The sequence below is a fragment of the Loxodonta africana genome, unplaced genomic scaffold (assembly GCF_030014295.1).
Source record: "Loxodonta africana isolate mLoxAfr1 unplaced genomic scaffold, mLoxAfr1.hap2 scaffold_67, whole genome shotgun sequence".
NCBI classification, from domain to species: Eukaryota; Metazoa; Chordata; class Mammalia; order Proboscidea; family Elephantidae; genus Loxodonta; species Loxodonta africana.
In genome coordinates, this window is record NW_026975400.1 from 209,496 (window position 1) to 223,971 (window position 14,476).

At 44.8% G+C, this 14,476-nt stretch overlaps 1 long non-coding RNA gene across 2 annotated transcripts in view; it reads left to right on the top strand.

Moving 5' to 3' along the window:
* The window catches only part of LOC135229951 (uncharacterized), a 200,155-nt gene that overhangs the window by 160,948 nt on the left and 24,731 nt on the right, over positions 1 to 14,476 (top strand). The window contains exon 5 of one of the 2 annotated variants that reach the window (XR_010320625.1): positions 333 to 8,481. The exons of the other annotated variant lie outside the window; for it this stretch is intronic. This is a non-coding gene — a long non-coding RNA (uncharacterized LOC135229951). Of the gene's footprint in view, positions 1 to 332; positions 8,482 to 14,476 lie in introns of those variants that run through there. 2 annotated transcript variants of the gene reach the window in all.

Here is a 14,476-nt window from a genome sequence, read left to right on the forward strand (position 1 = left end):
TCCCAGCCCACCCAGCCTTGGCCTGAACTCAGACCCGCTAGGCTCACAGGTCCCACCAGAACTAGGGGAAGCCTGAGGCTACCGATGTCAAGACCCAGGGTACACCCCTGAGCCCAGTCACAGTGCTTATGCTGGGATAGTAGGGCAGAGGAGGCGTATGGGGACTTGGGTCCAGAGGGTGACCCAGAAAGGGTGGGAGAGTTGTGGTCACTCTAGGACTCTGGCTCCGCACGTGAAGGGCCCCAGGTTGCACTTCCAGGAGGAGAAGGGGAAGCCACAGAGGCCACACTGCTCACACAGCAATCCCCCACCCCCCTCCGCCCTTTCTCCAGGCGGGACGCCCCTCCTGTGCTGTCCTCAGAAGGGCTCTTCAGGGACCGCACCCCTAGTTTGCGGAGCAGCAGAGCCTGCCCCAGTCTGGACCAGGGACTTTATTTCTTCCACTCTCACCACTGGCTGAAGGCAGACTCCTGTCTCCACAGACTAAAGAGGAATTATCAAAATGAGCTCGAAACTCTAGATTTGAGTTAAGGATCATAAATTAACACAGAGAAATACAACTTTAACAACAAAGACCTGTTTGGAGCCCCAGTTGGAATTAAAAAAAAAAAAACTTGAACAGAGGGAGTGATAAAGTCTTCCTTCTTTTGCCACCCTCTCTCGGTGGTCCCAAGCTTTCTCATCTCCCACCTCACAAGACTGTATCAACTGCTTTGAGACTTTTAGAATAAAGATCCCCAGGCATATCACTGCTGTTACCCTGTGAGGATTTCCCCAGTGCTGGGTTAGAGTAAGACAGAATCCTTCCAAGGCTTCCAGGGCCTGTGTACTGGACGGTCAGCACACGGAGCCTCAGAGCCCACTTCGTTTTTCCTGTAGTTGGGCATGACCCCAGGGACATGACCCTGAGAGTGCTGACACTTACTGAAGCCAGTGACTCTCCCCCTGGGCTTCTCTCTGCATGGGTCTCAGAATCTCTGAGGCCAACTTGTACCCTCGGAAGTGTTTCTGCTGAAGGACACGTAAACCGCACTGTGGATTTGTGTCCTGCAGTCTGCAAAACTGCCTCCCCTGAGTGGGGTGAGGAGCTACTGAAATACTGAAATCATTGAAACTAGCAGAAGCCACAGCTCATGGTGCTGGGAGAAAACTGGGAAGGACGGAGAGGTGAAGAGGCTATAAAGGCTCAGTTGTGAAGGTGATCATGGGCCAGGATGTCCTGAAGTCGCAAAGCTGACCAATGCTGAGTGCCCTAAAACCTGCTACTCCTGTGCCCATCTCTTCTTTCAATGGACAAAGTCTTCCCCTGCTCTTATGTGCCTGGGCTGGAAGGGCCTTTGACTTAGAACATGAAGCAGCCTCCAGAGCCTCTTGGGGCAAGTGATGGTCAAGGAGGCTCTGCCTAACCCCACCCTGCCCTTCCCACTTGTCAGAGGACCAGGAATTTCAGTCTTCCAGCTCCTGGGCTGATCTAGTGACTTGTAACAGGATTTCTCTGGAACTGGAAGGTGTTGAAGACAGGAAGTACTCCTGGGTTTCTTCACCCAGCTGAATGCCTAGTTCCTGGTCTTATTACACGGCTTACATTCAGGATAAGAAGAGGCATTTGGAGCTTTACGCATGACCTCTTAGCAGAGGTTTCTGTTCAGGAGCGAAGAGGTAAAAAGAAAGCAGTGTCTACTAAATCCTTTTCCAAGAGTCTCAGGAAATTCTCACGAAGACCTTCTCAGGTAAGGACTGACGGGAAATGCCTTGGTTTAATATTAAACTTTGCCCTTGACACATTTTGTTTATGGAGGGCATATACAATGTTGTCCGCTCAAGGAAGCACTGTAGTTCTTATCTAGACTTTATGTAGAATGAGTATATATAAAACCTAAACTTGGTCCTTAAGCAAGGGGTTACCTCTCAGAGAAGGCCTATGGGAAGGTTTCTACGAAATTCTGTGGTGCTGCCATTGCTCCAAGGAGCCCAGGTGGTGCCAAGTTTGAGCACTCGGCTGTTAACCGAAGGTTAGTTTTTTGAACCCACCAAAAGGCTCTAAGGAGTAAAGACCTGGCGAACTGCTTCCGTTAAGATTACAAACCAGGAAACCCTATCGGGGAAGTTCTCCTTTTACACTGGGCCACAATGACTCAGAAACCCACTCGATGGCACCTAGCAATATCAACAGGAAGCCGTTGCCCCCCATGTGCTTGAAGTGCCTCTCTGGGGAAGGTTGGCCTTCAGAACCAGCTCATGGCCACACGGGAACTGAGACTCATGTTTTGTTACCACACCTTAGTTTCAGTCAGTAAATTTATTTTCCAGTTTGTTCACTAGACTTGACTACAGACATCTCTCAGGTATTGTCAAAATTAATTCCATTCTCTAATAATGATTTGCCAGGATGTATTTCCAAGCATTTCCAAGAGACTGGAAAAACTTTCCAAAGAGGCTTGTTCAGTGCCATGTTGTGCAGTAACTACAGTGTTGACATAGTATATTTATCCACATAGTTTCCACGTTTTCTGCTTTCCATAAATACAACTGAAATTCCAAGTCTACCACCTGAAGTACTTCCTTTAGTGTTTCACTTAGAAGTCTGGTGGTGATGAATTCTCTCAGTTTTCTTTCCCCTAAGAATGGCATTATTTGTGCTTTACTCCTGAAGGTAATGATTGGACATAGAATTCTGGGTTAATATTTCCATCTTTCAGGGTTGAAAAAATGATGTTTCACAATCTTTTTTTTTTTTTGGCTTCCATGGCTTCTGATAGTGAATACAGAGTCATTCAAATTATTTTTCTCAGGTGAAATGTGTTGTTTTCTCTCTACCTCCTTCCTGAGTATTTTCTTGACCTTTGTTATTCTGCAGTTGATTATGATGTATGGTATTTTTATGCAAGTAACCCATGTTCTATATATATATATATATGTGTGAACTGTTTTTCCCCTCCCGGGTGTGTCTTTGAGTACAGTATACTGTTTTTTTCTTTTTACATGCTGCTGTTAAAAAAAAAAAAAAAAATTAGAGTAATGTACTTACAAATATACTTGGGATGTGGGGTAAGGCCCACTGGGTTGGCAAAAAACCCATAACCCACAGAATATTTTTGTGAAAATTCGGTATTGGGGCATGGAATTCTTTAACTTGCTGTGGTTTGCTGAACTTCTTGAATCTGTAAGTTTATGTCTTTCACCACATTTGGAAAGTGTTCAGCCAGTATTTTTTCAAATACTATTTTCTTCACCACACATTTTGTCCACTTCTTCTGGAGTTCCAATAAATAAGCTTTTTGTCTAGTTCTTGAGGCACTGTCCATTTTTTTCCATATTTTCCTCTCTGTTTGCAGAATGGATATTTTCTACTGATCTATTTCAAGTATTTAGTTTTTTTCTCTGTCATCACCATTCTGCTATTGTGAAAATATCAACTGAATTTTTTATTCCTACGATTGTACTTTTAACATGTAAAATTTTCATTTGCAAATAGCACCTATTATCTTTCCATTTATTTAAAAAGTGTCCCTGTTATTTCTTGGATTAGAATAGCATTTCAAAATCTGTTTCTTATGATTTTGAGAGTACAAGTCCTGCTTAAATTTTATGGAGAATTTTTTTGTTTTTAGCAGTCGATTGACCCAGTTATGTTCAGGCTCCAAGTTCTGTCCCATCTTTTGTATTCTATGGTTCAAATGTTAGTTCAATTTTTGAAGGGTTTGCAGGTGTATTTAGGTCTAACCTATGTGAGCGCCACTCAGTATGGAACCTTGATGGCATTCTAACCCATAGTGCGGGTCTTAAAGGATTTGATAATGCTTCTTAGGGTCAGGGCAATGGATACGCACCTGGGGGGTGAACCAGGAGTTCATAGCAAGTCTGCAGAATCTCTTTCTTGCACAGCCTCCTCTTTCTCTTCTGCTCTCTGAGTTCAGAAGGAGTGCTTTCCTGGCCCACTGGCGGGAATGCCGGGGCTTTAATCTCCTCATTCTGTTGTGCACATCAGTGACTGGTTCTGCCTATGGGGCCAAAGCACCGGACAACCAGCCAAAAGGCTGGCACTTTGAACGTGTCAAGAAGCGCCTCAGAAGACAAACCTGGTGATCTGCTTTTGAAAAGTCTCACCCTTTGAGGCAGAATTGACTAGGTGTCAGTTAACAGCAGAGAGAGAGAAAATGTAATGGAGCTTTCTCTACAATATTTGGTTCTTCCATACTCTGGTCAGAGAGAAGGATTCTCCTCTGCCAGAGTTTCAGGTGTCTGCCCACCTGCCCAGCTGCCTGTCTCTCTCCTTTACGGACCTTCTATCCCATTTATATGAGAGAGGGCTTCTCTCGGGGCTGTTTCTGTCCACAACGGGTGTGCAGCTGTGAGATTTGGGCTCATTTAATTTCAGCCTCTAGAATGTTCATACTTTATGTTCTGGTTCTGCCCTGCCCCCATCCACCTTCAACACTTTCCTTTGCAGAGTCCTGAGATAGTGTCCCATGCATTTGTCCAGATACTTAGTTGTCAGATACCAGCATAGCCACCGGGGGCAGTGCTGTTGTGGTTGAGGGGGGAGAGACTGTACACTGAAGGAGCTGCAAGACCTGGCTGCCTTGTGTGAGCAGGACGGGGGTGTGCTGAGGAGTGGGTGCTGAAGGTGCTGAGTCAAGGGGAGTTTAATATAAAGTTGGGTCAAGGATAGTTTGTTGACAAGGATTTATTGCCGTAGCAAGGGTTCTGGAAATGGGTTTAATATGCTGTGGGATTGCTTTTGGAAGCTTAGAAAAGGCAATGGCCCACATTCTCTGAAATGGAAATGCCAGACCTGCTAGGTCAGATGTTGGAAGAGGGATTAAAAGCCTCCAATATGTGGGCATGTCTGAGTTAGTCTTCTATAAGACCATTTCTTGGAGGTCCTGAAGGATACCCATTTCATCAAAAGAATAAGGAATGCGGAGATGAGGGGAGCACCAGCAAGATAGAGCTTACCAATATGTATACTTTGTAGGGAGTCCCTGGACGCCACAAACAGTTAAGTGCTTGACTATTATCTGAAAGTCTGGCAGTTTGAACGTACTCAGAGGGTCCTTGGAAGACAGTCCTGGCCATCAACTACTAAAGGATGAAAGCCTTAAAAACACTATTGAACAGTTAGTTCTACTATGCCCACATGGGGTGGTCATGAGTCAGAAATGACTTGATGACAACTAACAGCAACAATTGTCTATAGGCTCAGGTTGTTAGTGGGAGCTGGGCTGCCTAGTAGCAATGCAAATCATGGGATCCCAGCTCTACAGAGGCCAGGTGAAAGTACTTAACTGTCAGAAACAAGTTGTGTGTGATTCCAATAATGGTCAGCAGGTCACAGTAGTAGTTATCTATTGGGGCATAATAGATTCTCCCCAAACTTAGCAGGTGTGAGATAAATGGAAAATTAATATTCAACTCATTCTGATAAATTTGGAACTAGACAAAAATTTTGGTATCACTCAACATAGTTTTCAGGTGAAGGAATAAACTAGAAAATTTAAATAACTAGTATAAGTATAATAAGAGATTTTTCAAATAATGATGATATAATTGCATACCTGAATAAAAGACAAATACATCAAAATCAATGGTTTGTCTCCAGTATAGACATGAGGGTCTCAAATTGGCAAGGGTGAGAAGGGCAGACCGTTCTCTTTCCCCTACTACTTGACTGGATCAAACTGTGTTCAAAACTGTAAAATATTTAGGAAAACATTGTTTTGACCAGAGCATCAAAGGACCTCTATGACGAAAACTAATGTACTAAAATACATAAAATGAAACCTGAATGTATGCAAAAAATATGCCATATTTTCAAATGAGAAGTCTTGTCAATGAAATGGAGGTCCCTAAAACTAATATATAAGTGGAATGTATTTCCAGTTGGAATATTAAGATAGTTGTTTTTGAATTGTATACAGTGATCATATGCTACAAATAGTACAGTAGATAGCAGAGGATGTTGCTGGTGTTAGGAGACTTGGAGTCCATTTCTGACTCATAGTGATCCCATTTCACTGCCCCATAGGGTTTTCTAGGCTGTGATCATTATGGGAGCAGAACAACAGGTCTTTCCCCTCAGTGCCCCCTGGTGGGTTCGACCTGCCAAACCTTCTTTGGATTAGCAGATGAGCACTTAATCACTGCAACACTACGGCTGCTTTAAAAGGTATAGAGAAGAAAAACATGAAAAAGCAGGATACTGACAGGTGTCTACCTCTTCAGGTAACAGAACAAATTGATATTACATAGCATAGAAACTGACAAGTCGACCAATGAAACAAAATCTGCTAAGAAGTCACAATAAACATTGATATAAAGGCGCTATTTTGAGAAAATTATATTTATTTAATAAACGGTGCTGACTCAAGTGACCGTTCTGGGGGACAAAGCTTGCAAAAATGTGATACACAAATGATAGATTTGGAAAATCATGTGAAATGGAGATGACAAGGCTTAATAACAATTTCCATTTTACACAGAAGGATAAAAGTTAAGCACTTGAAAAATGAGCAGTGAATTCAAAAAGATCGTTCACAGGAAATCCACATGCCCAATAAACATAGTCCAAGTTGCTCAAAAACACTGGTAGTTAAGAAAATATCAAAGTCCCAGTGAAACTGGCACAATTTAAAAATCAACACCATCTATGGCTGGCTGGGCTGTGGGGAGAAGGATACCCTGAGACATGGCTGGAAAGGTGCTTTAGGACAGCCTCTAGGGGAAAGACATGGTCATGGCTCTGTACTTTTAAAACATACTTTGAGCTGGAAATCTCACTCTATGGAGTCTATTGCACAGAAACAGATCCTGTAGTATACAACGGATAGTTATTATTAGTGTTGACCAAACGTTGACTGTACATTGACGGTTGAATGATAGATAACTTATGGTAAAGCTACATCATCAATAAATGAGTTGTAGTAGTTGAGTGGGAAAAATATCTGTGAAGTATTATTGAAGTATTACTGAAAAAATCTAGGTGCAGAGAAGTGTATATAAAATGAGCACATCTGGGTTAAACAATATCAATTGTTTGAATATGCTTGGATACCTGTTTATGTTTATGAGTGTTATACACATAAACGATCCTTTTGAATTCACTGCTCATTTTTCACGTGCTTAACTTTTATCCTTCTGTGTGTGTGTATAAGTCTGTGTCCTTGTTTAAGCAAGGATAAGAGAGACTACTTACCACATTGTTAACCTGAATTATCTTGGATTCACTTGCAGGAAAGAACAGGGGGAGGAGAGCTAGAACACGCAGGAAGAGTGGACTTAAAAAGCATGGATGATAATGTTTCCATTTTAGTAGTGTTATGTATGAACGAACAAATCTGTCTTAAAGGGAGAAAGCCAGAATATTTCTTAGAAGCAAGGATGGCTTTGGCCATGTTATCAAGAGGGAGGGACCAGTCCCTGGAAAAGGACATCATGCTTGGTAAAGCAGAGGTCCAGTGAAAAAGAGGAAGACCCTCAATGAGATTGATACAGTGGCTTCAACAGTGTGCTCAAATATAGCAAAGATTATTAGGATTGCACATGACCGGGTGGTGTTTTGTTCTGTGGTGCAAAGGGCCACTGTGAGTCAGAACTGACTTGATAGCTTCTGACAAGAACATGTAGAAGTACAGATAAAGTGTACTGAATTGATATCATCTATTTAAATTATTCATGTAAGTTAAAAGATCAAAAAATATAGTGGCAGTGCCATATCTAATGACTTACAGAGAATCAAGGTAGAATATCAAGTGAAATAAGGGGCGAGAGCAATGTGGGTGGAGTGTGACCAGGCTTTCATAAAAGTAAACACCCCAGCAGATATACCTGTGTGCCTGTGACTGTGTATATGTGTCCCTGCAGAGAGGTGTAGGGAAGGTTACACATGTGTCTATTAACATTGGATACCCTGGGGGAGCAGGACCAAATTACATATGAGGGTGGGACCCTGACATTAATTTTTTTGTCATACAAATCTGTGATCTTGCAAATGTGATAAAAAACAATTTCAGAGCTTTGGAAATTCATAAACATCATAGATATATGTATATTTTAACATGTTTTGTTAGATATTTAAAATAGGTGAAAATTCTCCAGAATGACAGACAAAAGATTTGAATCACTGGCAGGAGAGCACACCGCAGAAAGTAATAATCAGATCCAGTGGATTTCTTGTTGTTCTTGGAGCCAGTGAGTTCCTCTGGTCTCTATAACTGGAAATGACCAAAAATAATTTTGGGAAATCAGTAGAGTTACCCCTCAAACACGTCTTGCAAGCACACGTCTACAGCTAAATGTAGAAGGCTGGACGCCATGTGCAATTCACTAGGTAACTCATGCGCCTCTAGAAGATTCTCTTTCCTGGATATGCTGCTTCCACCTCCTCCCTGCCTAGCCCCACTGGATAACCCACCTTTGTGCATTTTAGGCCCCATTCAGGTCTGAGCATAGATCATAGAGGACATCAACTGGGAAGGTAGCTTTTAAGAAGAAAGATGTTGATGAAAAGATTTCAGAAAGCAGCACCTCCCCAGCCAGCCTCTCCCCAGCCTGGGAATACCAACCCCTCCCACCCTGATACCTCTGAGAATCTCTGATTTTTCGTTTTGGATGCTTAGGAGACTGCAGAATTTACCTGGTCTGAACACCTTGGTTCTTTTCTGCCTGTGACCCTCTGCCTCGCAGGAGCCGTCTCTGTCACTCTGAGGAATACACACAGGACAGACTGTGGATGGAGGTGCCCATCCTAGAGGCCCTGCCCTCCATTCCTCTGCCCCTGGGGGGTTCCCTGTGATACTTGTGGTCTCATTTCCTAGAGAGGTGGATACACCCCTGTCATGTCCAGGGCTTCCCCAGACTTGGGATTTGATGTTGTGACTGAGACTGGGGCTTTGTTGTCCACTGTTGAGTCTGGGCCTGAATCTGCCCCTTCCCACCATTACCTCTGATCACCTGTGTTCTCGCTGTTCTCCCTGGGTTTGAAGCCTGTCCTCTCTTTTGGTTCTTTCACCTCAGAGGGCCTTTTTCTTCCAGTTCTTTGACCTCGGGACAGGTCAGATTTGACCACAGGAAAACAAAAAAAAATTAGCATGTTTGTTTGACATGTCAAGAACCGGAATGTATAGCTTGATTTAGGAGAAGAAAAAGTTCCAAAGCTCTACCCCTTACCCTAGAACATGCTCTACAGGAAATATCCTGCAAGCCCTGGATCAACTCTTATCCAGAAATGGTTAACACCCAGGGGGATTTTTCTACACCACCTCCCACTTACATTCCCCTAATGTGGCAGAAAGGATGCATCCCAATCATAAACCCAAATTCACCCTAGGAGACCAGAAGACATGGCTGGGGTGAGTTCATTTTCCTTCAACCTGCCCTCCTCTCCTCCTACCAAGCCCTGTCTCTTTCTCTGCCTCTATACTGCTGGGAAGGGACCCAGAGTTGTTTGTTTAGGGCTTTATGTCCACTGCTCACCTGCAGACATGTTTCCCAACAGCCTGCCATCTCTCTGATTCCTTCTCCTCCAAAGAACTCAGTGACACCCCCTTCACCATCACACCTCAGCAGGGCCCCCCCCCAATCCTCCCAAGTCCCACTGAAATCCCATTTCCCTTTCCCTATTTATGCTGCGCTCATCCTTAGGGTCCCAAGATCTCACCATCCAGATGAGGCCTGTCCTGTCCTCTCCTGGGCCAGGGGAGCCTCTGAGGGGACCTGGTGTCTGCGGTCAGCTATCTGGGACTTCTTCCATCCAGATCCCCCTTAGGGCTGGAGTTCTCTGTGCACTTGGGTTGGGAGGGTTGGGGTCACAGGGGGAAGGACGGTATGATCTTCCAGGGGAGCTGGGTTAAACGAACCTGAATGGAGGTCTCTCCTGAAGGGCCCACGTTTTCAGCCCAAAGGCCCTGCTCCTCCTAGTCCCGGGGTTCTAGCACGTCTTCAGGCGCTTCCCCCTCTGGCCTCGGTGGTGCACCTGCTCCTTCTGCAGGCTGGTCTCCTGCCTCTTCAGCCTGTCCAGCTGGTGCCTCAGCCTCTTCAGTTCTTCTCTCTGCTTCTCCAGCTGCTCCTCCAGGCGTCTGCAGACCGCTCTCTTCTCCCTCACCTCCCTCTTCTTGGCGGCCATCAGGCAACGCCTGGCCAGCTGGTGGCAGCGTCTGGGCCTTCGCTGGACTGAGCGTGGCAGCCGCCTCTCCAGCAGCTCTTCAAAGAAGACCCGGCAGCTGAAGCCCTGAGTCACACCATGCTCCGCGTGCGCAACCAGGGCCTCCCGGGACTCGAACACGCGGCAGCAGGCCACGCAGCGGAAGCCGTGCTTACGGGTCACCAGCCACTCCGGGGTGGTTGCGCGGGGTCTCTCCCCATGCTCCTCCCCTTGGTCGGTGGGCTCCTGGGTACAGGTCTGGGGCCCCTCCTGCCAGGGCTCCAGGTTGCTGACCAGGGACTCAGTGTTGGCCAGACTTGGGGCAGAGCCGATGGTGCTCTCCTCAGAGAGCTCGGCTTCAAAGACCTGGGGCATCTTGCCCACGGGGGCAAAGGAGGTTTTGGTCTGCCAGGAGACCGCCACCCCCTTGACCGTGCGCACCTTGGTGAAATATGCGCACCTGACCCATGGGTTTCCTGGGGCAGCCCCGTAGCTGGAGGAGTGAGAGGTCTGCTCGGTGGAAGAGGAAGGAGAAGCGTTCTCGGATTGTTTTGGAATCTTCCTGGGCCTGGAGCTTCGACTTTTTTCATGGGATGTTGTTGACTGTTGCACATTTTCCTCTTGGATAGAGACCTCTGAGAATAGAGAGTTAATTTACTTGAGCTTTCAGGGTCCTTATTCTCACCTGTGACCCCAAAGCTTTGGTCATAGGGACCCCTGGAGGCCTCTCCATCACCACATCCTCCACCTCTGCAGACCCCATGGTTTCTTTCTTCTTCCCCAGAGACCCACCACCCTTTGGGGGCACTGCTGTGGAAGACAAAGTCTCCATTGTAAAGTGGCACTGTTTATGGTAGTTCATTTTTTAAGAAGTTATTTTTCTTTAATTCCACCTTTATTGAATTCCAATGAATTTGTTCCTTTGGAACTTAGAAATGACCTCATTCCCATGAAGCTTCATAATAAATGTGTGACTTGATGTTTTGTATGTGAGTGATATTCTTAGTAAATTTGGAGGGTAAACACTCCAGAGCAATGGTCACCTCTTTTCATCCTCTTTTTACTGAAAGGCTTTTTATAGAGGAGTTATATGTAAAGAGAAGAATGTGTATATTTAGTTATGATTCTTACATGTGTACCTCTTCCTTGCACCCTTCTTAACCCAGCCACAGTAGAAGATGAAAATTGTTTTTCTCGGAATAGAAGCCCAGTCCTTAGTAGATGAAGTGAGGCAGAAAGAGATGGCCGTATCTGAGAACCTTGATGTGAGAACTTCAGATGGAGAACACACAGCCTCCTCCGCTGTGTATGTCTCAGTGGGTTGTCTGTGTCAACCTAAAGGTCTGTGTATGTTTCTGAATCTGTGGGAAGGACTGCAGAGTTCAGGATGCAGAAAGAGATGGAGCTAGGTCGGGTGCGTTGGATGGAGGGAAAGCTTGAGAGAGAGACAAGATTCAGAGATGGAACATGCCAGCAGTTGGTTAGAAGGATACAGAGATCAAGGAGGGAGCAGAAAGCAGGGCTCAGCCACTGAAGGGCAGAATGGGGCAGCAACAAAGAAGACAAGGCGGGGGCACACTAGTCGGTGAAAGAATGGATGACTAAGAATGATAGCAGAAACTGAGGTTAGCTATAGTTGGAATTTTAAAATTCTTTCCTGCTAGACTTTGAAAACATCATGCTAAATGGAATAAGTTAGTATTTGCCCTAAGTATAGGGCAAATACTGTACGATCTGACTTACATGAAATAAGCAAATATATAGAAAGCAAGGATTATTGGTGGTTGCCAGTTGTGGGCAGGGGGAAGGGGCAGTTTTTCCATTGGGGCATTGAGGTTATGTTAATGGTTGTAGAAAAGTTTGGAGAAAGGTATTGAGAATGGTTATATGACTTGAAGAATGTAATGAGTATCACTGACTCATACATTAGAAATTATTCAGTTATGTTTTATGTATATTTTCAACACAATTAAAAAAATAAAACTTTGCAATTACAAGAGAATAAAAAACGATCTATACTATAGCTGTCTTTACCTAGAAGAAATGTCAAACCCTTCGGTAAAGATGGTCAGGAGACCTTGGAGGAGAAGGGAAATCCCTAGAGCTAGAGGGGCAGGGCCTTCCTGGACCTTCTTCTGCCTGCGTCCAGGCTGAGGACTGTGGCAGCTTACATTGACTGGGAACTCTGAATGAACGTGTGGTACTGTGCTCCATCACACCACCCACTCCCAAAACCTCCTGATAAATTTGATATATTTTTTTTATTCGCATGATATATTAATTCATTCTCATGAAAAAATGAAGTACAAGTCTCTGTAACCACCCTTCTCCCTGGTTCTATACCCACTGCCCCAGTTGCCCACCTGCGTTCTTTCCGCTAACAAAGCAGGAGAGTTCACAAATCTGACTTGTCTGCTACGGTTATGGAAAGCCCCTCAGATGACAGTAGAATTCTATATTTCACTCACATAGTTATTCCTTCATTTATTTATTCACACTATAATTTCTTACTGTTTACTAATTGACAGGAAGTTTTTTCAGGTGAAAGCCTCGATGATCCCTTGTGGTCCTTGTTTCCGGGGTGAATCAAACCCCTTGCTGCCCAGCACCCATCGCACAGACTGAATTTTCCTCCCACCCTTACCTTGGGCCTTAGAGAAAGGCCTCTTCCTCATATATTGACGCTCCATTCTGGCTGGGTGAAGATGAACCACGAAGGATGGTCAACGGCAAGCTGTTTCTCCTCCTCCCACGTAGAGATGATGTCCCAAACTCTCACAAGTTGGGGACCTTGATTTAGGCAGAACCGTTTGTAATTTGGTATCCAAAGTCGCTCTCCCACAGGAGACCTCAGACCCACAAAGAGCAGTTGGGATCTGAGTGAGCACCAAGGTTTCCAGTAACTCTTGTGTGACATCATCGCTGACATCGCTCAGTTCCAAGGGCCCAGTTTGAATCTAAACAGCGCACTAGGAAAAAATATGGCAACTGTTGTGGGAGAGGCTAGGAGGCTGGGAGGAGGGAAATTATATCTTAAAAATGAATTGAAATGTTCACTTAAAGAAGTCAACATCTAAGAGGAAGGAAACTGTGAGTTGAGGAAATAGAAGAGTATAATGAGTCGCTATTTCTCCCAAACCTCTTCTCTGGCCCTGAATCAAATCTCTCCAGCCCTAGAAACACAATGTCCACTCTGAACACCTCTCAGGCCTCCTTTGCCACTTAGGCTTCACACAGGCCGTTCCCTCTGACTAGTAGACATTCTCTCCCTTCCTGTTGACTGGTTCCTCCTCCAAGGTACCCAGTCTGTGCTTCTGGTTTATGTATTCAGAGCACCTAGTAATCTTTTAGTAATCCTCCATCATAGCACTGAGTCATAGGAGATGCTCAATTTCCAATTTGTGTCTTCCAAATGTGTTGTAAATAACTTGGGGACAAAGACAAGGTCTGCCTCATATTTGGCAGTCCCAGAAAGTGAGACAGAACCCCACCCATAGGAGATACCCAATATATATCTATTGGTTAAATAAAAGAAAACTCTTTCAAAAGACTCACCCTTCGTAGCCATCCGTGCAGAATGGGGTTTTTGGTCTGTTGCCTGGAGGTACCATCACTCAGTGGTGGTGTCTAGGCCACTCTCTCTTGACCTCCTGACTCTCAACCCTGTGAAGCCTCTTGGCCTGTCCACATGCTTCTCCCTTGGAGCCACTAAAAAGGGTAGGATTACATCAACACAGAAAAGCACTGAGACTCCGGACGACGTCTATGGTCAACCTGCCTGGGAGGCTTAGGTGAGCCCTCGGGGAAAGGTCCACTGTCCTCTGCTTGATCTCCTTTTTTGTCCAGGGGGCAATTAGAAAAGGAAGAAGCAAATTGTTGAAACATTTTAAGCAGGGTTTGGGAAGTTGTGCTTGGTAGGTAGAGGAGAGCCTGAGGATTTGAAGGAAAATGAAAGATGTCAACATGGGAGCAGAGGGCTCGCTTTGTGTGATGACAGATGGTAGAATGTGGGCAAGTGGTTGGAAATATATAAAAAAAGAAAATCTCCTAACCATCCACTCGTATTTCAAAATTTAGGTCAAGCATCACTTCCTGGTGGAAGCCTTTCCAACCCTACACCTGGTAGAATTTCCCACCCTGCTCCACACTCTATTGTATTTAAGAAACGCTTCTGCCACAACTAGGGACAAACTTGATTGCATTTACATGTTGTGATGGATAGCAAAAATGGCCACATGTTCTAATATGTATGTATCCATACATATTATATGACCTACAGCTCCCTTTCTCAAGAGCAAGATTCTTCCTCCAGTCCTTGAATTTGGACTGATCTAT